Below are 25,912 nucleotides of genomic sequence, written 5' to 3'. Positions count from 1 at the left end.
CACATATGACTATTTTTCAATAAGGTTATCAACCACTTGCTATCATATATGTTATGCGATATGGATACAATGAGAAATCTTAATATGATATAAGTTCTTTGAAATCATAATTTTTTGTCCACAGTTATGTTAGTCTTTCTTTCACTTTTGATAATTGATCGCATTTTTCTGGCCTTTGTTAGTCTTGTATGTTTTTTAATTTAAGTTCATTTCTATGTTTTGGAGTTGAGTGTGACGTCCATTTTTATTGAACTAGTACTCAATTTTATTTAGGGGCCAGCTGAGGACCACCTCCGGGTGCGGGATTTTCTCGCTGCGTTGAAGACCCATTGGTGGCCTTCGGCTGTTGTCTGCTCTTTGGTCGGGTTGTTGTCTCTTTGACATATTCCCCATTTCCATTCTCAATTTTATTCTTGGAGATGCTTCGGTTGATGCATGCTCCCAAAATCGAATGAACATATGTAGTCACGAATATCAGTTACAGTAGTTGTTTCGGATGTTGTCAAGCGTAAGATAGCCTTTTTTCTTTATTCTATTGTTGACCAGATAATCAAAAGTTTCTTTCGATTACAATACAGCCAAATTATCAAAATGTATATAATTCGCAAATATAACTCAATGCAATGCAACAGTTAAAGGTCATTGATGCCTATTAATATATTTCACAAAGTAAAAGCTATTTGTGATATCAATTGTATTTTTCTTAAGAAAATTATTTGCTTAAAAAGTTTGTTGAGGGAAAACAACGGTCTATTATTTGCAATTTGATGTTGTACCATACCTTGATAACTTAGCATGAAACCCAACTAGAATCTAAGAGGAACGTGGGCGGAGCTTAGCTATGGTACAGCATATTCATGTTGATGTTATTCAAAGGCTGAAACTGATCCTCATTTTCTCAAATATATCCGCCTCTCAGCTATTTAGGAAACTGAAAGAAAAGATTAACTGAAAGAAACAAAAATCCAGCTGTAATATTTTTGATGTCTTAAATGTTTGTTAATAATCCTTGAAATTGCGTTTTGCCGTCTTGCAAATGTTTTTATGAATATATTTAAAATGGGGACCAATAACCAATCCTACAAAATATAAGGAAGAAGACAAATAGTTTCACATAAAGGCCTGCTGGAAGAAAATCTATAAATATGATTAAATAACGAAGTTGTTTTCACGAGCTAAAAGGTAAATGTAGACACTTTTTTCAAATGAAATGACAACCTGTGAATCATTTGTATGCCCCACATAACCTTTGTTGTTGTTTCTTATCTCTATTTTTATGTCATCACTAAAAATTACTTTTTTCCAGGTTTCCCGCACTGTCCAAAGAAGTTTTTACGACTTTCCTCGTGATTTACTTTGAAATCATTGTTTTCTTCGAATCTGGGTGCCTCTTGTAACCATTAAACTGTGGCTTCCCCCGGACTGTCCTAGAACATCTTTCTTGTGTGGGTGTAATCTTTAAAACAGACGAATTATTTGTTTCTTTACGCCAGTGCAACATAAATGACATAATCAGCCAAATATTTGGCACTAGGGAGAACTGGCAGTAACAATGTTAAGTTAAGAAAAGCGTCGGTCAAAACTCAGTAGAAAATTTCCCAAATATGCATCGGCCAATTGGGAACTCATTTTATTTTTGTTCAATGAGTGAATTAGATAGATCATCGAAATACGCAATTCATTTCAAATTTTGGGTCAAGCAGACTTTGATTCATTTATAAAAATTCAGTTTACATGTCTTAGCCAAATAGTTCTTTCTGAGTACGGAGAATATTAAAAAAAACAAATTTCAAGTTTCTTTATCGTGAGTTTTGGAAGCCGTAAGAATAATACTAACTTGCCAGCAACATAGGTTTGGTTGAATGTTAAATGTTGTCATTCTAATCAACAATAAAAACATAGAAACACAATTAATTTATTCTGTAGTTAGTCACCTCTTCGGTGTTATCATGTATATATAGAAACACAATTAATTTATGCTGTAGTTAGTCACCTCTTCGGTGTTATCATGTATATCTATTGTATAGTCATTTTTATAAATTTACTGTTTGCAAAAGTATGAATTATTCTAAATAATAAGGATGTTCCTTTACCAGACAGAAAAATCTTAGCCGTATTAGGCACAACTTTTTTGGAACTTTTGGTCCTCAATGCTCTTTAACTTTGTACTTATTTTGGCTTTCGAACTTTTTTTATCTGAGCGTCACTGGTTAGTCTTGTGTGGACGAAACGCGCGTCTTGCGTATTAAATTTTAAACCTGGTACCTTTTGTTAGCTATTATTTGTATGTTTCTCTGTCCTATATGTTCTCCCATTTATTTGTATTGTAGTCCTGTCATGTAATGTTGTCATTTTAATGTTATATTTAACATTGCCATAAAAGCCGGAGGTTTGGCTAGCCACAAAACCAGGTTCAACCCACCATTTTTTTCTTAAAATGTCCTGTACCAAGTCAGGAAAATGGCCATTGTTATATTATAGTTCGTTTCTGCGTGTGTAACATTTTGATGTTGTGTTTCTGTTATGTCGTTGTTCTCCTCTCATATTTGATGTGTTTCCCTCAGTTTTAGTTTGTAACCCGGATTTGTTTTTTCCCAATCGATTTATGAATTTCAAACAGTGGTATACTACTGTTGCCTTTTTTTTAATGATGTAGCAATTGTTAACCATCGATCTCTTGGTTTTCTAGCAAAATTGCGAGACTTATGACAGCGATGGATTTTGTTATAAAGGATGCAGGAAAGGTTAATACGTTCTTAAATCTATACTACTAATATAACGATGTTCAATTTGTTAGCCGGAATGACGTACAACTGACGAATCAAAGAATTCAATTTTATATATAACTAATATAGAACAATGGTGTTGATAAAACATTACGCCATTCCAGGCCCTTTTGTTTTCAACATAATTAATAATATGAGGCAGGTGTTACCTGTGAAAGGGGACGAGGTCAGAAAACCTGTAGAATACTTTACGATATCCTGTTAACAGCAGATTTATATATAGAAACATTTTTTGCAATTTCCAGCATAATTTCTGATGAGAAAACTGAATCTAATAAAAAAAAACATGATTTACACATTAAAAACAGAAGCATATATTACATATTATTAGAAGTATCATACGTCTCAGTAAGCTAGAATTAAGCTCATTAGATACAGCACCCGGGAATCACTGTAGGTGAAGCTTTTCATTAGATACGCTGATAGCTATATAACTGAGGTTAACTTATAATTATCAAACCTGGCAATACACATTGCATGGTGCGAAAAAAGACATAGAAAAAAAAAATTATATAAAACGTCTATTAAACTATTTTCACTTTATTAATAATTGTTATAATGCATGAGTAAATAAATATCAATCGATAATTTAGATAATCAAAATATATGCCTTTTATTTACGCAGAGGTATATTTCATCATACATTTGTTAATACCTTTCGAATTCTTTGGAAGTCTCGGTAAAAGCTAGCCATTTACAAAATTACAACGTATATGATGCATTTACAGTGAACCTTTAAAAAGATATAATACACTTTGAATTATAGAGGTATTATATTTTGATCGATATATTGTTTTAATACAGAAATTGTAAAAAAAAAATGAAAGGGTTACATGGATAGGTCTTGTTACTTCAGAATTACTGACTAAACCACATACCTGCGAACTACTGGGAAAGAACTGCATGTAACACATGACAAAAGAATGATACCTGTTTTACGATAAGTATCTAGCTCCTCTGCAGATTACCATGCATCAGTTCCCTTATGTACAATAATAATGAGTTATGCTATGTGCACAAACACTTGTAGGGTAACTTCCCAAACTGAATGGTTACATCTGAGATTCCTATAACCACTGATATAGTAATCTCAGGTTACATGGAACATGTGGAAGGTGATATGCGGTACTATTGAATCTGGATGCCGGACATGTCAGACACTCTACCACCAATACAATAAACAATAACATTATTGAAGCTTGAGGGCTGCAACTAATTAAAACTTGAACAGTTCTGTGCTTTTTATATAGTCCGGCAGTCAATCTTTTTTGGTCTTTAAAGAAATAGAATATACAAATACGAAGATGTGTTTGCCAATGAGACAACTCTCTAGCAGAGACCAAATGATGTAATGACATAAAAGTTAACAGCTATAGGTCAACATACGCCTTCAACAATGAGCAAATCCAATACCGCATAGTAAGCTATAAAGTGCCCAGAAATGACAAATGTAAAACAATTCAAACTAGAAAAACTAACAGCCTGATTTATGTACAAAACAATAAACTAAAAACAAACATTAAATACAACAACAAACAACCACTGAATAACGGGCTCCTGATTTGGGACAGGCACATACAGAACGTGGCGGGGTACAACATGTTAGCTGGAAAAGAAAAATTCAAAAAAGTCAGTTAAAAAGAGCTTATACATCGATACATAGCACAAAGTAAAATTAAAGTATAGTTTTGTTGACCTTGAAAACACTTGACAAGTAGGTACATTTCGTAGGTTCGATACCAGGTAAGCGGATGAGATAGTCCAGTTATGTACTTATTCAGATTGTTAATCTTCATGAAGAAGAAGTAAGAATTCAACTTTATTAATTTCTGCTAAGTACTCGAAAGGCAAACAAAGTCTATTCAATGTCACGAATATCTGATAACAGTTAATATCTCCTAAAAACGTACAGAAAAAGTTAAATTACCCGACGACGTACTGCCAAAAAAAACCAAACAAACATGACAGGGCCTTTTATAACCGATTATATGGTATGGGTTTATTCTCATTGTTAAAGGCCGTACGATTGTCTATAATTGTTTACATCCACTGCATTTGAAATTTGGTGGATAGTTTTTTCATTGACCAGTTTCGAGTTGTTAAGGAGCGGATCTGTATCATAACCGACAAGTGTTGAAATAGTCATCAATCATGGCAATGACCAATTGACAAATGTTATATGACTTCATACAACTTTGAATCTTCGTGTCTTTTTGTTAAATATCAAACAAAAACAAAATAAAATTCAAGCAAAGTCTACCATAAATTTTTGGGAAATCGTATGACTAACATATCTTCGTCCATCAACAGAACCGGAACAGGGCAAATGCAACTGTTGGAAAAAGTGAGAAAAAACGTTTACGATATGATTTTATTAGAATATCGATTTTTTATATTGAATTTTAGTAGTTTAATTGATTTGCTTACTGTTATAAGGTACGTCCCTATAACATTTTACTCAAATCTCGAGCCTAAACGATACCGGAAAAGATTTCTGCGCAGATGCGGGAAAATAAAAAAAAGTTAGAAAAAAAGTTAACGATTTTGAGTTCATTAGAAGTTGATTTTTAATTTTTGATTTTTTTTTTTTTATTATTGATTTTTCTACCCGAACTTCGTCATTATACAGGGATTGACACTGAGTTCAATCATTGACAAAAAAATTATATCTACAAGTAGTTTCCGGTTGTAGTAAGATTTAAACAGAACGATTTTGAAAGCGAAGAAAACTGTGCACCTTATAATCAGCATGACATTATCAAATGGCAATACGAATACTAAAAATCCAGGATAAAAATGAGGCGTAGGCACTTTATTTCAGTCACGGACCCTCGATGTCGCGGATGTGTTCTAGTATTGTTGAAATAAAGCATTTTACCCTGTAGATATGTTGTCTAATCAAAAGATAAGATTTTTTTTTATATGCAATGTTTTTATTAAAAGCTGCTGTGAATCAGGTAAATCAAGACTAAAGTAAGATTCCCATTATCATATAAATCCGTTATTTCAAGTTGATTATGTTATTGTTTTTCTCAGTTTTATGTATTAGTATAAATATTTGAGTCAAACGATTTTTATCTTCCGTATTTAGAGCGTTTTTCCATATATTTTACGATAAAACAGCGTTTAGATTATTGCGTATGACTTACATGTAACACAATACATAACTTGAGACAATATGCATATTCGGTATACAAAAAAAATTTTGTATATGATTTGCCAAGTATATATACTTTAATTCTAAACAAATGGCCGGTTTATACCAGTTTTGTAGTAAATAAACTCATCAAAGATACCAGGAATGAATTGTGTATGCTAGACACGCGTTTCGTCTACATAAAAATCATCAGATAAAAAACTAAAAAGCCAAGTAAAGTACGAAGTTGGGGAGCATTGAGAACCCAAAATTCATAAGAGCTTTGCCAAATTAGGTAATCTAACAAATGTATTATTAATGTAAAAAATCGTAAGTTTTGTGAACAGTTAAAAGGTAAAATAACAAAACTACCGAACTCCTAGGTAAATTCAAAACCAAAAGTTCCTTATCAAATGGAACAACCAAAAGCTCAAACACATCAGATGACTGGAAACAACTGTCATATTCCTGACTTGGTACAGGCATTTTCTTATTTAGAAAACGGTGGATTAAACCTGGTTTTATAGCTAGCTAAACCTCTCACTTGTATGCCAGTCGCATAAAATTCCATCATATAGACAACAAAACAAACAGATATAATAGATACAAATGTAAAATATTGGAGTACAGCAGTCAACTTTGTGTTATAATCTTAATCACTATAAAAAAAAAACAACAATGTCAACATAGAAAACAAAATGTCATATAGACAAAGCACATACGCAAAATGTGAAAAACAAGAATACAAAAAAATGACAATTGCACAATAACACAATGGTCGGATGCATAAATACCGAGACACGCCAAAAGGTTTTTACCACAAATAGGCTACACAGTAAAAGTTGATAATATATAAAGACAATTAAAAGAACACTACAACACGTTTTTAAGATTATAAACAACGTTATTAACTAGAATCTATACTTCAATACCATCATGTATTATTTGTGAAGTTGATACGAAATATTTATTAACAAGGTCTTGGTAGCTTACGATGAATTTTTTAGAAAAAGGACGAGACTATGTTGACATAACCCTGGCTCTTCATATTTCTGCGCAGACACTGGTGACGTTTTATAAAGTCTGAGTAGCAGCTGCAAGCTCTTGAATACAGACTAAGTTTGTCTTGAATACAGCCTAATATTGCCCTAAGTCAGGAATCTGATGTTCAGTAGTCGTCGTTTGTTGATGTGGTTCATAAGTGTTTCTCGTTTTTCGTTTTTTATATAGATTAGACCGTTGGTTTTCCCGTTTAAATGGTATTACACTAGTAATTTTGGGGGCCCTTTATAGCTTGCTGTTCGGTGTGAGCCAAGGCTCCGTGTTGAAGACCGTACTTTGACCTATAATGGTTTACTTTTATAAATTTTGACTTGGATGGGGAGTTGTCTCATTGGCACTCATACAACATCTTCTTATATCTATATAAGTTGGGAAATGTATATCCCATATATAGGTGAATTTGGTATATTGCTGCTAAGGTTAGGGAAAATTCGAGGTATACATATAAGTCTAAACATGAGGCGGAGGAAGCCCTGTCTGTTGTTTCTTTAATTTATAGTTCTGGAGGCTATATTAATGGAACCAATCAGAAAAGTTTGGAATGTTACTGGAAAGAACATCATCAGAATGTGAAATTTAGTGATTTAGCTTCTTTGATCTAAGTGACAAGTGTCTGAAGGAACTCCGACTCATCTGAAAATAAGAAAAGGTCGGCAAGGAGAGGCGCACAGTTCGTTCCCATAGGAATGCCGACTGTTTGTTGAAAAAGTCTACCTCCAAATTCAACAAATATGCTGTCAATAAGAATCGGCTAGCGATACCCTCGGGGAGAAAAAATGCACCAGCAGTGGCATTGACCCTGCAGTGGTTGTAAATAAACTCACAATTGATACCAGAATTGAAATTCAGTACGACAGACGCGCGTTCCGTCTTCAAAAGAACGTAAAAATGACCGTACACAAAATGTAATACTAATATATATATATATATATCTTATTTGAAAGTATATTATCTTAGTTTAAATGCATTTCTATTGGATAAGTTATATTTCTATACGGAACTTCCGCTAAGAAACCATACTTTTTTCCAAGGATGCACGCTGGTAATTTGTAATGCAAACGAAATTAAATTTAATGCGATTGGAAAAATCACAAAATCAGTGTAGTCCTATTAGTTTGAAATTTTTTTTGAGGAAATGGTCAACTAATTAAAAAACTTGGCAAACATTTTTGGAAGTACTTACGCATATTTCTAGGCAGAGCTAAATAGAAAATATAATCACTTCTACACATTTACAGCTCAGGCAAATGATATTATAGGTCTTTTTTTTTTATTTTGAATGGACCAATTCGTCTTCGTAACTAGTAATGCCATTGTATCAATTAATACTTTTTTTTTATGACATTTTTATACAAAATTAGATATACAAATGTGGCAATTATTACTGTTTGTCGACTTGTGTCCACTAAACACATTCAAAAGTAAGAAAAACAGCAGTGTGATAATTAAATATAGAGACTGACTATTGGCGTCAAAATTAATTGTTTATTCCTCTGCATTAATGTCTTTCTTGAAAAGTATTCCCTGTTGAAGACTTTTGCTGGATGCAAACCTAAAATACACACACGCATTCGATCAAAAAATCACAGCCACGTGGTTTAAAAGGTCGTTTTTCGAAAATTAAGAAGACTTAAAACAAAAAAGTGGCGACACGTCATTATTCTGTCTAGTTAAGTCTGTTTATGTCGAGAACGAAATATATTTTTTTTCTTTTACCAAGTAAATGATTTTATTTGTAACATGTATGAGTTGAATGAATGAGACGATCAGGAATAACGATAATAATACGATGACGAAAGTTAAAATATTGTATAACATATTCACAAAAAGTTGACTATAAGTACCGCATGGAAAACATTTTTAGATCTCCGCTCTTTCTTCCTATATAAATCGGCTCAGTAAATAATATAGATGTGTGCCTGATTGTACACTCATTTATAGTTTTATAACATTATTATATTAGTTTCATACTTAAACTGATCCCCATTCAATATATTGAAATGTGAGAGCATATCGTATTGAGCAGTCAAAAATAAAAACCACACGTTAAAGAAAGGCAAAAAAAAAATGTTTATATAAAAAGAAAAACACGACGCGACAACGATTTACAAAACGCTAGTCAAAATGCCATTTTTTTAATTAGCACTAACCCAATTAAAAACGCCGGAATATACTCCGGTGTTGCGGAAGAATATATATATTCTGTTTTCGCTTTCAGATAAATTGATGGTGTCCTGTCACTCCAATGAGTGCTAACATTTCATATATCCCATTTTTTTGTGTGTGTGTTTTAATGGGGAAACATATTTGCCCCTCGATTTTCCTCGGTAATCATTAGCTATACAACACCAGTTCACGAAAGACTGATAACCTAAAAACCCATAATCTCTTTTTCAAAGTTACACAGATTGATGGGCATTATCCTAATCATGACTTCCTACAAAAATAGGTAAATTGTTTTAACTAAGATTTTGGATGAGTTGAAAATTTGAGAAGCAATGGAATATACAGATGGGTGCGTTCCTATCCTGTACAAAAGTTAACTTTGAGCAGACTTGTTGACTGCTTTTCAAGTTAACTTGGGAAATTTTAAGCAGACAAGCAAGTTAACTTTGTCGTTGGTAGACCAGACCTTCGGTCTGCTTTTTAGGACTGCTGCAGACCTATTGACAGGTCTGCTCCAGACCAGACCTGTGGACAAGTCTGCTTTTGACCAGTCCTGAGGACAGGTCTGCCCCAGACCAGACCTGTGGACAGGTCTGCTCCAGACCAGACCTGTGGACAGGTCTGCTCCTGACCAGACCTGTGGACAAGTCTGCTATTGACCAGACCTGGGAACAGGTCTGCTTATGACAGATTACCGTGTTTATGACTTTTGATATCAGACCTGAGCTTTTAATATGTAAACAATAATCACATCGTTCTTTTTTCCCTGTATAGCAAATTTCTTTACTCGATAGACTCTATCGATATTATACACATTAAAAAAAAATTTTTTTTCATTTCATGTATTCTTATATACATTAAACAATGGCTATAAAATTACACACTAGTGATCACATACAGCTATCATTAAAGAAAGGAAAGTTTTTATTTAATCAGAAGGCGGATAGAAAGGTTATCCAACGCATCGGAACAATATTTTAGGCAGTGTCTGTGCGTACCCGCATGCGGGTACGAATAGTCAAATTGCCATTCATACTACGCGTACCCACATCCGGTTTTATAATAAAATGCCATCGGATCGGGAATGAAACGTGAAATACATGTATATACGGAAATTATCGATAATATGGGGATTTCGTGTAGAACGAGTGAAGAGTATGAAAAATAATATTTTCAAATTGTATTTATTAGATAATGATACATAATAAACATTGCAAATTAAATGCACACTGATGGGAAATGAAACTGTACAGTCCCTGTAAAAGAAAAACATGATAAATATTAATACTATTATAAAATGTAAATGCAAATTTAAAGAATAAAATTTTACTGATTTTGAAAAATACCCATATGAGATTTAAAAATAATCTTTTAGTAAAATGTAAAACAGAAACTGAAATTTTAAAATATCTTAAACGACTAAAATTAAAGCTTGTGTGTCTATATAAAAAATAAAGAAGCAAGTAATAATGTCAAATTAAACCAATTATAAAAGATTCATGTAACTAATTAAGATTTGGAACAAATTTTACACATCCAATGGCACATATTTCAACCCTGCACATTTCAAATGTTGCCAGTCCAAACAACAATCACAGGTATTAGGTCTTTTTCCTGTCGAACTTGTTTGGAATTTTTTGCCATCGCGAATACAGGAAAAATTTATTCTGTTAAACTTTAATTCCTCTTTAATTTTTGTGTTTCCAGTTCTTCTTTCCTCTGCAGCTGCAATTGGCTCCGAGTTTCTTTTTTACAATTGTATAAAATTAATCGACTGATAGTTCTGAACAAATTGTTCCAATTCATGATAATTTTTAAATGTCTTCCCCACATGTATATCACTCTCTTCCATTTTTTTCAAGAATATTTATTAACTGAGAAAAACTGTTCACTTACCTATATATAAATATTTATAAAAATTCTGAGTAGTCTTAATCAATTTATTCGCTAATTGCGACAAATTCCGTATATATTTCACGTTTCATTCCCGATCCGATGGCATTTTATTATAAAACCGGATGTGGGTACGCGTAGCCTATGACTGGCAATTTGACTATTCGTACCCGCATGCGGGTACGCGCAGACACTGCCATATTTTTATGTCATAGGATATCAACATCATTGTCGACGTTGCTTCGTTCCCCATTTTTTACAGTCTCTTCCTAAATTAAACTTTATGCATTACATGGATATTTCATCGTAATTCACCTTGTTTGCCTTGGATTTACGTTTCTGTTTTCGACAAAATATTCTAACGAAAATTGTACAGTGTCCGGATACATAAGGTGTTGAATAATTATGAACGATCTCGTCAATTTCGTCAGATTTGTCTTTACGGATTACAAATGATGATATGGGACTTCCAAAACAATATACTCGTTGTGCACATGAATGAAATAGTTGCCACTTGAGGTTTAGCTACAAACAAAATCAATCAACCGACATAATGTACAAACAGTATACTATTCCCAGAAGAGAACTTCTTATACTTTTCATTAAAAGTAAAAATGAAATCAGACATGTCAGTGTTGGATGATGCAGTCAAATAGTTTTGTTATACACACCATCCTGAACTACTAACTTTAGTGATGGTCTAATATTATTAATACAGAGATGAAATGCTGACAATCTAAATTGATGCGGAAAAGATATTGTTTTCCAATATTGCTAACATTTGTATTATAATACAATACATCCTGACATAAAAAAAACTTCTGATTAAATATAATGCAACCATATAGATTTACATACTAAAGTGCATATATGGTCAGTTTTAGTTGATACGGTCATAACATTTTGCTATACCAGTCAGCCTGAGGTATCAAAAGTACTGAAATTTTGTTACATACATTTATCAATATATTGAGCAACAGGAGGACATGCTGGCACTCTAAATTTATGCGGACAAAATTTTGTATTCATTATGTTCCAATATTACTGTCATTTGTATTATACATTAAATCCTGACATAAAATATTAACTGAATTATTATGCGGCTATAAAGATTTACATAATAAAGTGCAAATATGGTCAGTTTTGGTTGATGAGGTCTAATAATTTTGCTATACAAGTCAGCCTGGGGTATCAAAACTACTGAAATTTAGTTACTTATCAATATATCATGTATATTGACCAAAAGGAGGACATGCTGGCACTCTAAATTTATGCGGACAAAATTTTGTAGTTGTTGTGTTCCAATATTGCTGTCATTTGTATTATATATTAAATCCTGACATAAAAATAGTTGCTGATTTACTATGTGGCTATATAGATTTACAAAATAAATTGCAAATATGGTCAGTGTTGGTTGAAAAGGTCAAATAATTTTGTTATAGGAGTCAGCCTTGGGTATCAAAACTACTGAAATTTTGTTACGTATCAACATATTGAACAAAAGGATGATATGCTGGCACTCTAAATTTATGCAGACAAAAATTTGTAGTTGTTGTGTTCCAATATTGCTGTCATTTGTATTATACATTAAATCCTGACATAAAAATAGTTGCTGATTTACTATGCGGCTATATAGATTTACAAAATAAAGTGCAAACATGGTCAGTTTTGGTTGAAAAGGTCAAATAATTTTGCTATAGGAGTCAGCCTGGGGTATCAAAACTACTGAAATTTTGTTGCGTATCAATATATTGAACAAAAGGAGGACATGCTGGTACTCTAAATTGATGCGGACAAAAATTTGCAGTTGTTGTGTTCCAATATTGCTGTCATTTGTATTATACATTAAATCCTGACATAAAAATAGTTGCTGATTTACTATGTGGCTATATAGATTTACAAAATAAAGTGCAAATATGGTCAGTTTTGGTTGATACGGTCAAATAATTTTGTTATAGGAGTCAGCCTGGGGTATCAAAACTACTGAAATTTTGTTACATATCAATATATTGAACAAAAGGAGGACATGCTGGCACTCTAAATTTATGCGGACAAAAATTTGTAGTTGTTGTGTTCCAGTATTGCTGTCATTTGTATTATACATTAAATCCTGACATAAAAATAGTTGCTGATTTACTATGCGGCTATATAGATTTACAAAATAAATTGCAAATATGGTCAGTTTTGGTTGATACGGTCAAATAATTTTGTAAGAGGAGTCAGCCTGGGGTATCAAAACTACTGAAATTTTGTTACGTATCAATATATTGAACAAAAGGAGGACATGCTGGCACTCTAAATTTATGCGGACAAAAATTTGTAGTGGTTGTGTTCCAATATTGCTGTCATTTGTATTATACATTAAATCCTGACATAAAAATAGTTGCTGATTTACTATGCGGCTATATAGATTTACAAAATAAAGTGCAAATATGGTCAGTTTTGGTTGATACGGTCAAATAATTTTGTTATAGGAGTCAGCCTGGGGTATCAAAACTACTGAAATTTTGTTACATATCAATATATTGAACAAAAGGAGGACATGCTGGCACTCTAAATTTATGCGGACAAAAATTTGTAGTTGTTGTGTTCCAATATTGCTGTCATTTGTATTATACATTAAATCCTGACATAAAAATAGTTGCTGATTTACTATGCGGCTATATAGATTTACAAAATAAAGTGCAAATATGGTCAGTTTTGGTTGATACAGTCAAATAATTTTGTTAGAGGAGTCAGCCTGGGGTATCAAAACTACTGAAATTTTGTTATGTATCAATATATTGAACAAAAGGAGGACATGCTGGCACTCTAAATTTATGCGGACAAAATTTTGTAGTTGTTGTGTTCCAATATTGCTGTCATTTGTATTATACATTAAATCCTGACATAAAAATAGTTGCTGATTTACTATGTGGCTATATAGATTTACAAAATAAAGTGCAAATATGGTCAGTTTTGGTTAATGCGGTCAAATAATTTTGCTATACAAGTCAGCCTGAGGTATCAAAACTACTGAAATTTAGTTACGTATCAATATATCATGTATATTGAACAAAAGGAGGACATGTTGGCACTCTAAATTTATGCAGACAAATTTTTGTAGTAGTTGTGTTCCAATATTGCTGTCATTTGTATTATACATTAAATCCTGACATAAAAATAGTTGCTGATTTACTATGCGGCTATATAGATTTACAAAATAAAGTGCAAATATGGTCAGTTTTGGTTGATACGGTCAAAAAATTTTGTTAGAGGAGTCAGCCTGGGGTATCAAAACTACTGAAATTTTGTTACGTATCAATATATTGAACAAAAGGAGGACATGCTGGCACTCTTAATTTATGCGGACAAAAATTTGTAGTTGTTGTGTTCCAATATTGCTGTCATTTGTATTATACATTAAATCCTGACATAAAAATAGTTGCTGATTTACTATGCGGCTATATAGATTTACAAAATAAAGTGCAAATATGGTCAGTTTTGGTTGATACGGTCAATTAATTTGGTATAGGAGTCAGCCTGAGGTATCAAAACTACTGAAATTTTGTTGCGAGACAATATTTTCAGTAAAAAGAGGACATGCTGGCAATCTAGATTTATACGGACAAAATTTTGTTTTCACATTATGTTCCAATATTGCTGTCATTTGTATTATACAATACATCCTGACATAAAATATTACTGAATTAGTATGCGCCTATATAGATTTACATGATAAAGTGCAAATTTGGTAAGTTTTGGTTGATACGGTCAAATAATTTTACTATACGAGTCAGCCTGGGGTATCAAAAATACTGAAATTTTGTTACGTATCAATATATTGAACAAAAGGAGTACATGCTGGCACTCTTAATTTATGCGGGTAAATTTTGTAGTGATTGTGTTCAAATATTGCTGTCAATTGTAAAATATATTCTATTCGGACATATTTACTTTACGGCTATATAGATTTACTTTATAAAGTGCACATATGGTTAATACGATTTAAAGAATTTGATATGTATTGGAATATATATTCAGCTCGTTAGCATTGTAACCATTATCGTTTTTTTAATATATAGAAAGGCAGATCACGGACATATTTGTATATAAACAAGCAAAGTTTTATGCGTACTTTATTTACAAATAGATCACTTCAACACGGAGCTATACATGTATTTAATCATGTTTATATCACGGAAGTATTAAATTGACTTTATTTTTTTATGTTTATACCAAGAAACAAAGACATTAAAAGATATTCAAAAAAATCGATGTAGAGCGGTCCTGGTTACAAGTTAACTTAGTGTTGAGCAGACCAGGCCAAAAGTTAACTTGAGATCAGGTCTGGTTCGATCGGAGTTATCAAAATCAAAGTTAACTTGTGTTAACTTATGACAGAACTGGTTTCGAAGTTAACTTATATCAATAGCGGACCTGTTTCCTAGTTAACTTTTTCGGCAGACATAAAAACAGTCCTACCTGTACGAACTGTGACGCCCGTATATGACACGGAAACCAGGCGTAAAAATCATACTTTATCCGGGCGTCATTGCAGTGTTTAAGGAATGCATGTCCAGGCGTCAACCAGGCGGAAACCAAGCGTAACTGAGGCGGAAACCAGGCGTAAAATTAGGCGTAATATTTAAATGAGTACGCCTGGTCCAGAGAAAACCAGGCGTAATATGCAAATGAGTACGCCTGGTCAATAAATAAACCAGGCGTAATATCCTTACATAATACTACGTACACTTATTTCAAATCAGTGTATTACCCTAGCTGTGTATTTAAGACAAACTTCTGTACTGTTGCTTTAATTTCTCATTGTTTGACATAAAACTGGAAATATTAACCATTGAAGAAGCTAATATATAAATAAACACCTTTTAGACAGACACTGCCACTGGCTCAAATAAGTTTAAAGTTTAAATAAGAATTATGACAATTAATTTTTCTTGAAATAAAACTTAAGCATTTTAATTAACTAAGTTTTTTATAAATTAATGTCCTTTAAAATATAATGATAATACTGCAATTTAACTTCATGTAAAAGATTTTAATGCTATTATCCAAGGATAAAGGTTTTGGGATTTCAAAATCACTGTTAGAACTTAAAACTTAATAACTTAGGTTACACTCACATTTATAATTATTATTTACCATGTTTTACTTTCCATTTTTTTTCACAATTTTTATTAATCAATTTGATTCCACATTTCCAATTTCAAATTCTTTCAAAAAGCACAAAACAAGCTAATTATCCCTGAACATATGAAGCTGCCATAAGTCCAACTCTTGCAAACTAAAACCAAAGAGCCAAATTTTGAAAAAAATTCCCATGATCCTTTAAACAAAGCATTATGGGTATTATGATTTACGCCATACCAACAGTTTTACGCCCGTAAGAAAATTTACGCCTTGCTTATTTCAATTTACGCCAGGTTTACCACTTTTTTCTACGCCCGTAAGGACTACAAATTTACGTTTCCTGCTCCCTTACGCCTGGATCTAGACACGTAAGTACCACTTACGCCTGGTTTACGCCTTATTTCCTATAATTTCATACGGGAAGGACCAAGTCCGATTTTCAAGTTAACTAGATTGTGGTCCTAGGACTGGTCAGAGCAGTCCTAAATCCTGTCACAGGTTAACTTTGACCAGTCCAAATGACTGGTTATCAAGTTAACTTGCTGTACAGGTTAGGACTGCACCCATCTGTAGATGCACACATTAAAAGCTAGACAAAAAAAGAAAGGCGAAAAGAAGAAATAAACCGGAAGTGCACTAAATAGCTGGCCCAAACACTTTCATGTCGATCCGGCCCCAAGTCGATCCGTCCGAAGTCGTTTCGTCCCAATTCGATCCGGCCCAAGTCGATCCCGCCCCATATTTAATTCGATCTGGCCCCAATTATATAAAAAATATTTATAAGGGAAAAGATGAAGATATATATGAATTATAATACATAAATGTTTATGAATTTTATAATAATATAAAAGGTAGACGGTAAAAAAAAAGTTGGCCATTGACAAATATTTTTTTTAAATATTTAATTTTCATTACATGGTACAAAAAAACCAATATAAAGAAGACCGTGATGAAAAGAAATAATAGTACATTTTTCTTCATGTTATCTGAAAAACTATTTTCTGTCCATAGCTCCAGATTTGTTGTAGTTGTGAGTCAGATTGCTGGTTATAATATCTTATTAGACTATTTTTTAAAACACTAGTATCTGTCAATTTATGTGTATCAAATTGAAGTACTTTAAATATTTTATTTAGGGTAAAAAACCAGCATTTTGTGTTTTCTTGAGATAATTCTTGATCTGCAGTAAACGCACTATATAATATTCTATCTCTATTTATTTTAAGTGGTCTCATATAATAATTATACATAAACATAATGAGAACATCAACATTGGACTCCTGTTACATTCAAGTCTACTAGCAACATTTGATGACTGTCTTTTGATCCCAAACATCTTGTGTTGTAATTTATCAATTGGTAGATTGTCAAAATTATTTAAATTTATGTTATAATCTGATAATAATATTTCACTTACATAATTATACGTTCCGTTAGATTGTAAATATCTATTTACCTCTTCAATGTGTGAATTAAATAAAAACTTTTTTCCCCTTGATATTCCAATTTATCATGGAAAATAACTTCATATATATATGCTGATGCTGCTTTACAAACAGTACCTATCATACTTCTTTTCGTATTGATTTAAAATAAATCATCTGAATGTTACTCCACTATTAGGCATTCTTCACTTACCTGCTGTCATTAATCATCAATACTTTGTTCAAATTCAATTTACCCTGAATATGTCACCAAATCCTCCGATGTTAATATAAATTATTCATTATTTTATCATTGGGCCGGATCGACTTAAGGCCGGATTAGGTTGGTTCTCTCCGTAACATATTCAATATGCCTTCGGAATATACAAATATTAACGGTCGGTATGAGCAAATGATGACCTTGAACTCGAACGTCGACATACGATTCCAGTTGAAAACGTCGTTAAACGTTTTCGGGTCTTGATGGAAACATATTTCAAACTCAGTAATTCTTGATTTAATAACAGGCGGAAATATGCTTATAAACATGAAGAAAATAGATTGTTGACTGTTTTCCTCATTCCATAATTCAAGCCGAGAAAACATGTGTTTCCATTATCAGATACCAATGCCCCCCATATGGCCCACATGCAGGCACTAGTTTCTATCCATTGGGGGTCGACTATCCATATATAATAGAAGATGCTATGCCATGATCGTCTCCGCTTCCGACCATTTTTGTTACCCAGCTAAGAGCTTTAACGTAATGTAAAATATTCCTTACCTTATTTGAATCGTTTTATTGAATATTTTTCTTAAACACTACATACTTTATATCCCCCACAGTGTTCCATTTCATCTTCTATTATATGGACAGTCACCTAGATAGAAACAAGTGCGTGCGGATTTCCCGCAATTATTCTATTCGGTCGTTCGTTTGACGTTATATCCACAAACAAGGAAATATACGGGCTTACAGGGCGACGGTATTTATAGGGCTTTTCACTTTTAATCCACCCTCTTTAATCTCATATACCAAAAGCATGTCACCCCCTCATAAATGACTGACTGACTTTCATTGATGGGGGGAAATATTTTTGGAAAATTAGCGGCCACTTCAAAACCCAGCCCATTTGTGGGCGATTAAGTGTCGTCCTTAAAATTTATACCTCACGAATCGGGCGAGTTTTGGTTATCTAACTTTTAATTTAGGCAACTTGAAATTATTTCACTCACCTGAACCCTGACTTTCTGTGATACACTACCATCTTCGAAGTGGTGAAGAGGAACAACAATGCGTAACTGCGCATGCTCGAGATCGATCATTTCAAAAAGTAAAATTAGGCCATAAAGGACGGTACTGTCAAAGATGTCAAATAACGGCCAGATACCAGTCTAGGGCCGGATCGACGTGGGACGAAACGACTTGGGATGGATCGACTTTGGGCAGGATCGGTTTGAGGCCGGAACGACCTGATACTGGTGTGATGGCCCTTTTCTTTTCTAGCCGAAGAACAGTCATATTTTTATAAGGCAATGTGACATTCACCGTGTGCATCCAGGTGCATGACTAGGTGATGTTTCAAACAGTGTCAGGTGGTATTTCAAATACAAAACTTGCGAAAGGTTTCAACAAACCAGTTACAGATTTAAAAAAAAAAAGAATTCCAAACAAGATTGCAACATTCTTGAATTAAAAAAAAGTCTAACAATTCATAATTAAGGCTTACACGAACGAGATAAACTAATCAGACTTGGCAAAACAACTTTAATTGCGTTTTTTTTAACAAAAATAAATACTACGTATTATTTATACAAGAGTGACTGTACGCACTGACATGTCGCGACTGCTGGAATGATCGTTATCGAATTTATTTTGAAGGTCTGTAAGATAAATAATTTGATAAAAGTATCTCATAAAATTAACATTGTTCGTGGAACCATTAAAAAAGTCAAGGTCTGATGAAACCTGCCAGACAGACATGAACACATTACAATCATTAAAACCAACCAAAAAAAAACTGAACATTTACCAATTAATCAAGAAAATAAGTTCAAGGTCACTTAAATAGTCATATGCGCCATAAGAGAAAATATAGTTGACCTATTACTTATGGTATTAGAGATACGGACTTAAACACGAAATGTTAACCTGGATCATATATATCAACCATTATCAGCTATTCATTTTGTTAGGAATTCGCTGAACCATGAAAATGAGGTCAAGGGCAATGGACATATGACAGATAGAAACATCGTTACATAAAAGATCTGTGTGCGAGGTATGTTGCAGTCAGGCATTCTAACTTCTGACATATGAAGCTTCATACAAATAGTTCAACCCGCCACGAATTTGAATCCCTTGGTCTCGCATTCCGACAATTCTAAAATATTAATGTGAATGTTAGAATAAACATGATAATCCTACTCACATACATCTAATTTCGCGGGTGTCCCTGCTTTCTTATTTCTTATAAAATTTTAAGTTGGTATACGATTTAGTTATATAACATCAGTGGCGAATCCATGCGGCGTATAGGTCGCACGACCCCACCCCCACCTTTGATGGCCCAAAAAATATTAAAAAAAAATTTACGATTTTTTTTATCTTAATTCGTCCAAAACGTTGTTCGCTTCGCTACGCTCTGCGGTATGTAGGCTGTTTGAATTACGCCCACTTTGAAAAAACCTGAATCCGTCCCTATATGAGGGTAGGAATGCTCTTTACCGTCAGGCGTCAAACGGTCATTTTCGGATACCGTTAGCGTCAAATTGGTTAAAATTTTACCGTGATTCGTCAAAATATCCTTATCGTGATTCGTCAGAGGTCTCAAATAATTACTGTTACCGTTATTTTTGGAAAAAAATTTAACGTGATTCGTCAAAATCAGTCGATTTTTTATCTTCTTAAAGAAAGTGTACATTTTATCGTCATGCACCAAAAATTACCGTTAACGTCATTTGGCAAGATTTTTTACTGTTAACGTCATTTGGCAAGATTTTTTACCGTTATTTGTCATGAAGGTACCCCCATTACGACCCTCCTATATATTGTCAATAATATATTGACCAACGTCAATGTACGATAATCATAACACAATGGAGAGATAATAGAAACGTTTATTTCTCTAATTTATGTGCTATTTTCACTTTTCCTGAGCGGTGTGAGAAAAATATTTCTCCTCACTAGTAAAATATCTGTTCTCAGCAAATGATTTGTCGAAATTTAATTATGACGTTAAATGTTCTTGATTTCTTCTGAAACTCCTTTTGTGACGTCATGAAAAAAGGCGACCATGCCTGATGACGTCACATATAAAGAACAAAACTTTCTGCAAATCTTCGTAAAGGAAGGATAAAAATCATTAGAGAAACAGATTCGACCACTATAACTCGTGTATTACGATATTTCTCCACTCTCAATAGTTAAATTTTAATTATTTAAAAATCTCGGCAAGCCTCGCGCTTTAAATATTAAAATTTAACTGTCTCGAATGGAGAAATATTGTAACACACTTGTTGTAGTGGTGGAATCTATATTTATACAACTATTAATAAAATAATCATAATTGCATTTTCTCGATGGCCTGAGACTATTATACTAATTTATACTTAGTACTATAGTTACAATTAGGGATAGATGGATTTGATTTTTAATGCATGATTATTGTAATCCTTTTCTCACCATAAACATTCATTTTCTATGGCGATTCTGCAAGCATATATACCTTTGTCTGAATATCATGCCATATAATGAACATTTAGCCTTAAGAAGATTTATTTTAAACGATCATAGGAAATATTACATCCCTAGGTAGATCGGATTACTTTTAAAGATAACCATCCTATTGTGCAAGAAAATCACATATCAAATGTGCGTTCTTCAATTTTTAAGACCATAAACTCTAATTTTAAGTTTAAATACTAAAATTTATATAATTCATATAAAAAAAACGTATAGAGAGCTTAAACTTCAATTTGCGGTTTAACCTTCATTTCTATCTATTTCGCAGTTAGAGTATTTTTTTTTAAATGCAAAGCAAAATTTTAATTATTTTTGTTCCAATAAAGTAGGAATTCAAGTGTTTACAGATTCAAATAAATAATAAGTTGTCCTCTGTAAGAAATCGTTTTCCAACCAGCCACCAAACTCCTTTTAATTGCTGAAGTTCAATTATGTTATGCGATTATGCCTTTTTGTCTTTGACAAAACCGGGTTCTGCCTTGTGAAATCTAGGACAAAACCGGGTTGTACACATTGACAAAACCGGGTGCTTCCATTTTGACATGACCCATTTCTTTCGTTCCATACGCAGAAATACAAGTATTGAGGTGCTTAAAGTGACTAGTTTTGCAATCTCCATGTCAATATCTTTCTTTCCGTACCATGTGAACAATTTAAGGAGAAATTAAACAAATTCGAGGCAAGGTTCACTCAATTTGTCATTTTGACGTGCATTTTTACTTATTTCTCCGTTAATCTAGAACGGTTGTAGAAAATATTACATCTCACAATAGAAAATAGTTATATATGTATAAATATTCTTCGATATCATAACAATAACAAATAAAAAAACAGAAAACTACCTTTTCTCTATCTATTGATGTTCCGTCACCGTGCCGGATATTTATTAGATACCATCGAGTCCAAACATTTTTTGCCGGGGTAGTTTAGACACAGTGGTTATTGTGATAACAGGGAATGCCTCTCTTGATTTCCTACAGGAATAATGATGTTTTAATTCAATAACTTAAAGATGAAAAAAATACAACCAATACATTTAGCATCCAGATCAACATTGATTGTAAGTGGTAAATGTCAGTCTGGCAGGTTTCATCTGACCTTGACCCCATTTTCATGGTTCATAGGTCATTTTAAAGTGTTTGTGTTTTCGTCTGTTTTTCAAGTACTGTAAGCAATATGTCAATTATATTTGTCGTATGGAATGATTGTAAAAGAGGGACGAAAGATACCAGAGGGACAGTCAAACTCATAGATCGAAAACAAACTGACAACACCATGGCCAAAAATAAAAAAGACAAACAGACAAATAACAGTACAGATGACACAACATAGAAAACTAAAGACTAAGCAACACGAACCCCACTAAAAACTGGGGGTGATCTCAGGTGCTCCGGAAGGATAAGCAAATCCTGCTCCACATGTGGCACCCGTCGTGTTGCTTATGTTATTACAAATCCGGTAAATAGTCTAATTCGGTAAGTCACATTCGTGAAAAGGGAAGGGTGAGGTGCACAGGTCTGTCTTGACCTATTTTCATGGTTCATTGGTCAATGTTAAGTTTTTGTGTTTTTGTCTGTTTTCAGGTACTTTAAGCAATAGGTCAACTATATTTGGTGCATGGAATGATTGTAATTAGGTGTACATGTCGCTCTAGCCGGTATCATCTGACTTTGACCTCTTTTTTCATGAATCATTAGTCAATGTTAAGTTTTTGATTTGATCTGTTTTTCAATTTCCATAAGCAATAAGTCAACTATATTTGGTGTATGGAATAATTGTAAGGTGAACATGTCTGTTTGACACGATTAATCAGACCTTGACCTCATTGTCATGGATTTTAAGAAATGTTAAGTTGATGTAATAGTTGTAGACAAACCTTTCTCATTAAGACTTTCAACATAAAATCAATGGTCAGTAAAGCAGGTGAGACATTTCAGCGAGTGCACTTTTGTGGTTTTTTGTCTCGCCTTGACCAAGTCAAAAAGCGAGACCTAGATATGCTGTTTCTGGCGGCGGCGTAAACAATGTATTAGTTTGTGTATGATAAGGTCAGTTTATGGGAAACAACTAGTGGTAGGTCAATGATATTTCGTATGCAGCTGTAATAGCATTAGCACATCTCATTTCCATGTAGAATAATTTGGCCCCGCCCCTCAGTCATGGTCTATTGACTTATTGTACGTATTAGTTTGTGATAAGGTCAGTTTATGGAAAACCACTAGATGTAGGTCAATGATATTTGGTATGCAGTTGAATAAGCATTGGCATATCTCAGTTTCATGGAGATTATTTGACCCCTGTATTTTACTGTCAAAATAACAAAAGGCGAAACATATCTAAGTGTAAACAGTTTATTGAGTTAAACTTATGTCTAATTATGAAAAAAATTCCTGCTTTTATTCTTAACTGCTTAAAACGTTGTTTAATTTCAAATTTCTTCAATCTTTAATTGAAATACTGATTTATCTTTTAAGAAGCAATTTGAAAGCTATGTACAATAATGAAACTGTTCTGAATACATTTGGTTTCATGTTTTCTTCATGCATGGAAATATGATTTTGTTCTGGAACATGAATTAGCTTTATGATTTATCATTAACTTTATTGATCATCCATTGATTTATAAGTAGTATGTAAACATTTTTGTAGTTTTGATTATTATGCTTTATAATTGTAAAACGTTTTGGAAATATTCGGACGATATTCAATCTACGGCTCCTGGAAAAGTTTTCTTGCAGGGCAAAAAAAGGGGAAACAATGCCTTTAAGTAGTTAAAGGTTGGTAACTTTAAAATTTTTTAACTTATCCGATATTCAGGTTTTCTCCTAAATTGTTACATTATTTGAAGTAATGCATTTTAATGACAGATCTTTGATTGTTTCTGTTAAATTCAAAATTAGTGACGATTTAGAACTTGACATATTGTTTAGACACCTGTCTATTGTTAAACATTATATGTTGCCCTCAAGATGTTCAAAAGGTGTTTTTTTTTGTCGTTTGGTTGCTGTCTTATTGACATATAACCAACATCTCCTGCAGTTTTAGTTCCGTTTGATGTACTTTAAAATCGGTTTATGACAAATAATATCCGAAAGGATTATTGAGTATAGATTAATTGCCTTAGTTTACTTCCCCTCACGAATATGCTCAAAGGAAGATTAATCGAGAAAAGATGTATTTAAATTTAAAGTGCAAAATAAACAATAACAAAAACACGTTTCAGTTTTCAATCTTTAAAAAAAACTAATCCAAATCAAATCTTAATTACATGTTTACAGATTTTCTAAAACTTTCATTCATGTTTTTCAGAAATTACAAAAAAATTGTTTTCAATATTTACTTAAATTGGGGAATGATTTAGGATTTATATGCTGTACAAAAAATATAAAAAAAAGTTCATAAATTTAAGAAGAAACCTTTATCTCGTTTTAAACACTTTAATAACCTTTATTTGATTTCATATTTCGAAAAGATGTAGTTATCACAGTTGTAAATTGATCAATTATGTTTTTTATCCTGCAATCATCCAACCATTGTACAAATAACAGGTACACAAATAAATTTTTGCTTTATTTGTACTTGTACAAATAAAGTCTCCTGTTACCCCTCTTCAATGTTGAGCAAACGGTAATGTGGATATTTCTTTTTGCGTACCAGTTCATTCTGGGGTCCTCTTCGCGGTCCGCGTTTAAACTATGTCGATTTCTTTGAAAAATTAGAGACAATGATTTAGATTTTAACAACTAAATTTTCAAGTGTTGGGTGTAAATTTCAGGATAAAAACAGTATATGTACATTGTCGGAAAATATGCAATGTATTTGTACTCGCTGCGAAACAGGAGAAAAGCTCGGCAAGCCTCGCTTTTCGCCCTGTTTCTAAAGCTCATACAAATAAATTTTATATTTTCCGACAATGTATATATAGTAAGGCAAAAGTGCATTTGAACTGTGCATTATCCAAATTACAGCACAGTTAAAACAGGAGATTTTGCCTATGTCATGTGCCAATAAAGCAGAAAATGTAATGATTTACTGTGTGTATCTTTTTATATTCATCCTCACTATCTTTTGCTGAAATTTCATTCATGTTTAAGGTTGGCAAAAAAATAAATGTCCTGTGGTAAAAACAGCCCTTGGTCAATGTAATTTTTTATAGACATGATAACTATCATAAACCAGTTCCTACCTGGTCAATAACTGGGTAATTGGACTAATAGTCGAGGCACATAAATAAAACAACAATTGCTAGGACCATAGTTCACAGTTAATAAATTAATATAACATGTGTTTTATTATATTAATTATAAGCAAAATAAATGGAAAAAATATTTAAAATAATGTCTTTTTACATGATAATTGCCAATTCCTGTTCACTAGCATGGTGTTTACATGTCAGTGTGGCAGTTTTCATCTGACCTTGAACTCTCATTTTCATGGTGCATTGGTCACTGCTAAGTTTTTGTGTTTTGATCTGTTTTAATTGTAAGGTGTACATGTCTGTCCAACAGTTTTTATTTGAACTTATTGTCATTGGATCTTTAAAAAGTTATGTTTATGTTTATGTGATACTT

General features: G+C 32.8%; 1 protein-coding gene across 2 annotated transcripts in view; it reads right to left on the bottom strand.

Annotated features, from left to right (window-relative positions):
* LOC127723381 (peroxisomal sarcosine oxidase-like) overlaps positions 1-25,912 on the bottom strand; it is a 486,740-nt gene that overhangs the window by 113,013 nt on the left and 347,815 nt on the right. The window contains exon 14 of one of the 2 annotated variants that reach the window (XR_007992049.1): positions 6,414-6,459. The exons of the other annotated variant lie outside the window; for it this stretch is intronic. The gene's annotated coding sequence lies outside the window, so the exon portion shown is untranslated. Of the gene's footprint in view, positions 1-6,413; positions 6,460-25,912 lie in introns of those variants that run through there. 2 annotated transcript variants of the gene reach the window in all.

The sequence above is a fragment of the Mytilus californianus genome, unplaced genomic scaffold (assembly GCF_021869535.1).
Source record: "Mytilus californianus isolate M0D057914Y unplaced genomic scaffold, xbMytCali1.0.p SCAF_13, whole genome shotgun sequence".
NCBI lineage: Eukaryota > Metazoa > Mollusca > Bivalvia > Mytilida > Mytilidae > Mytilus > Mytilus californianus.
This window is presented reverse-complemented; position numbering and strand designations above follow the sequence as displayed.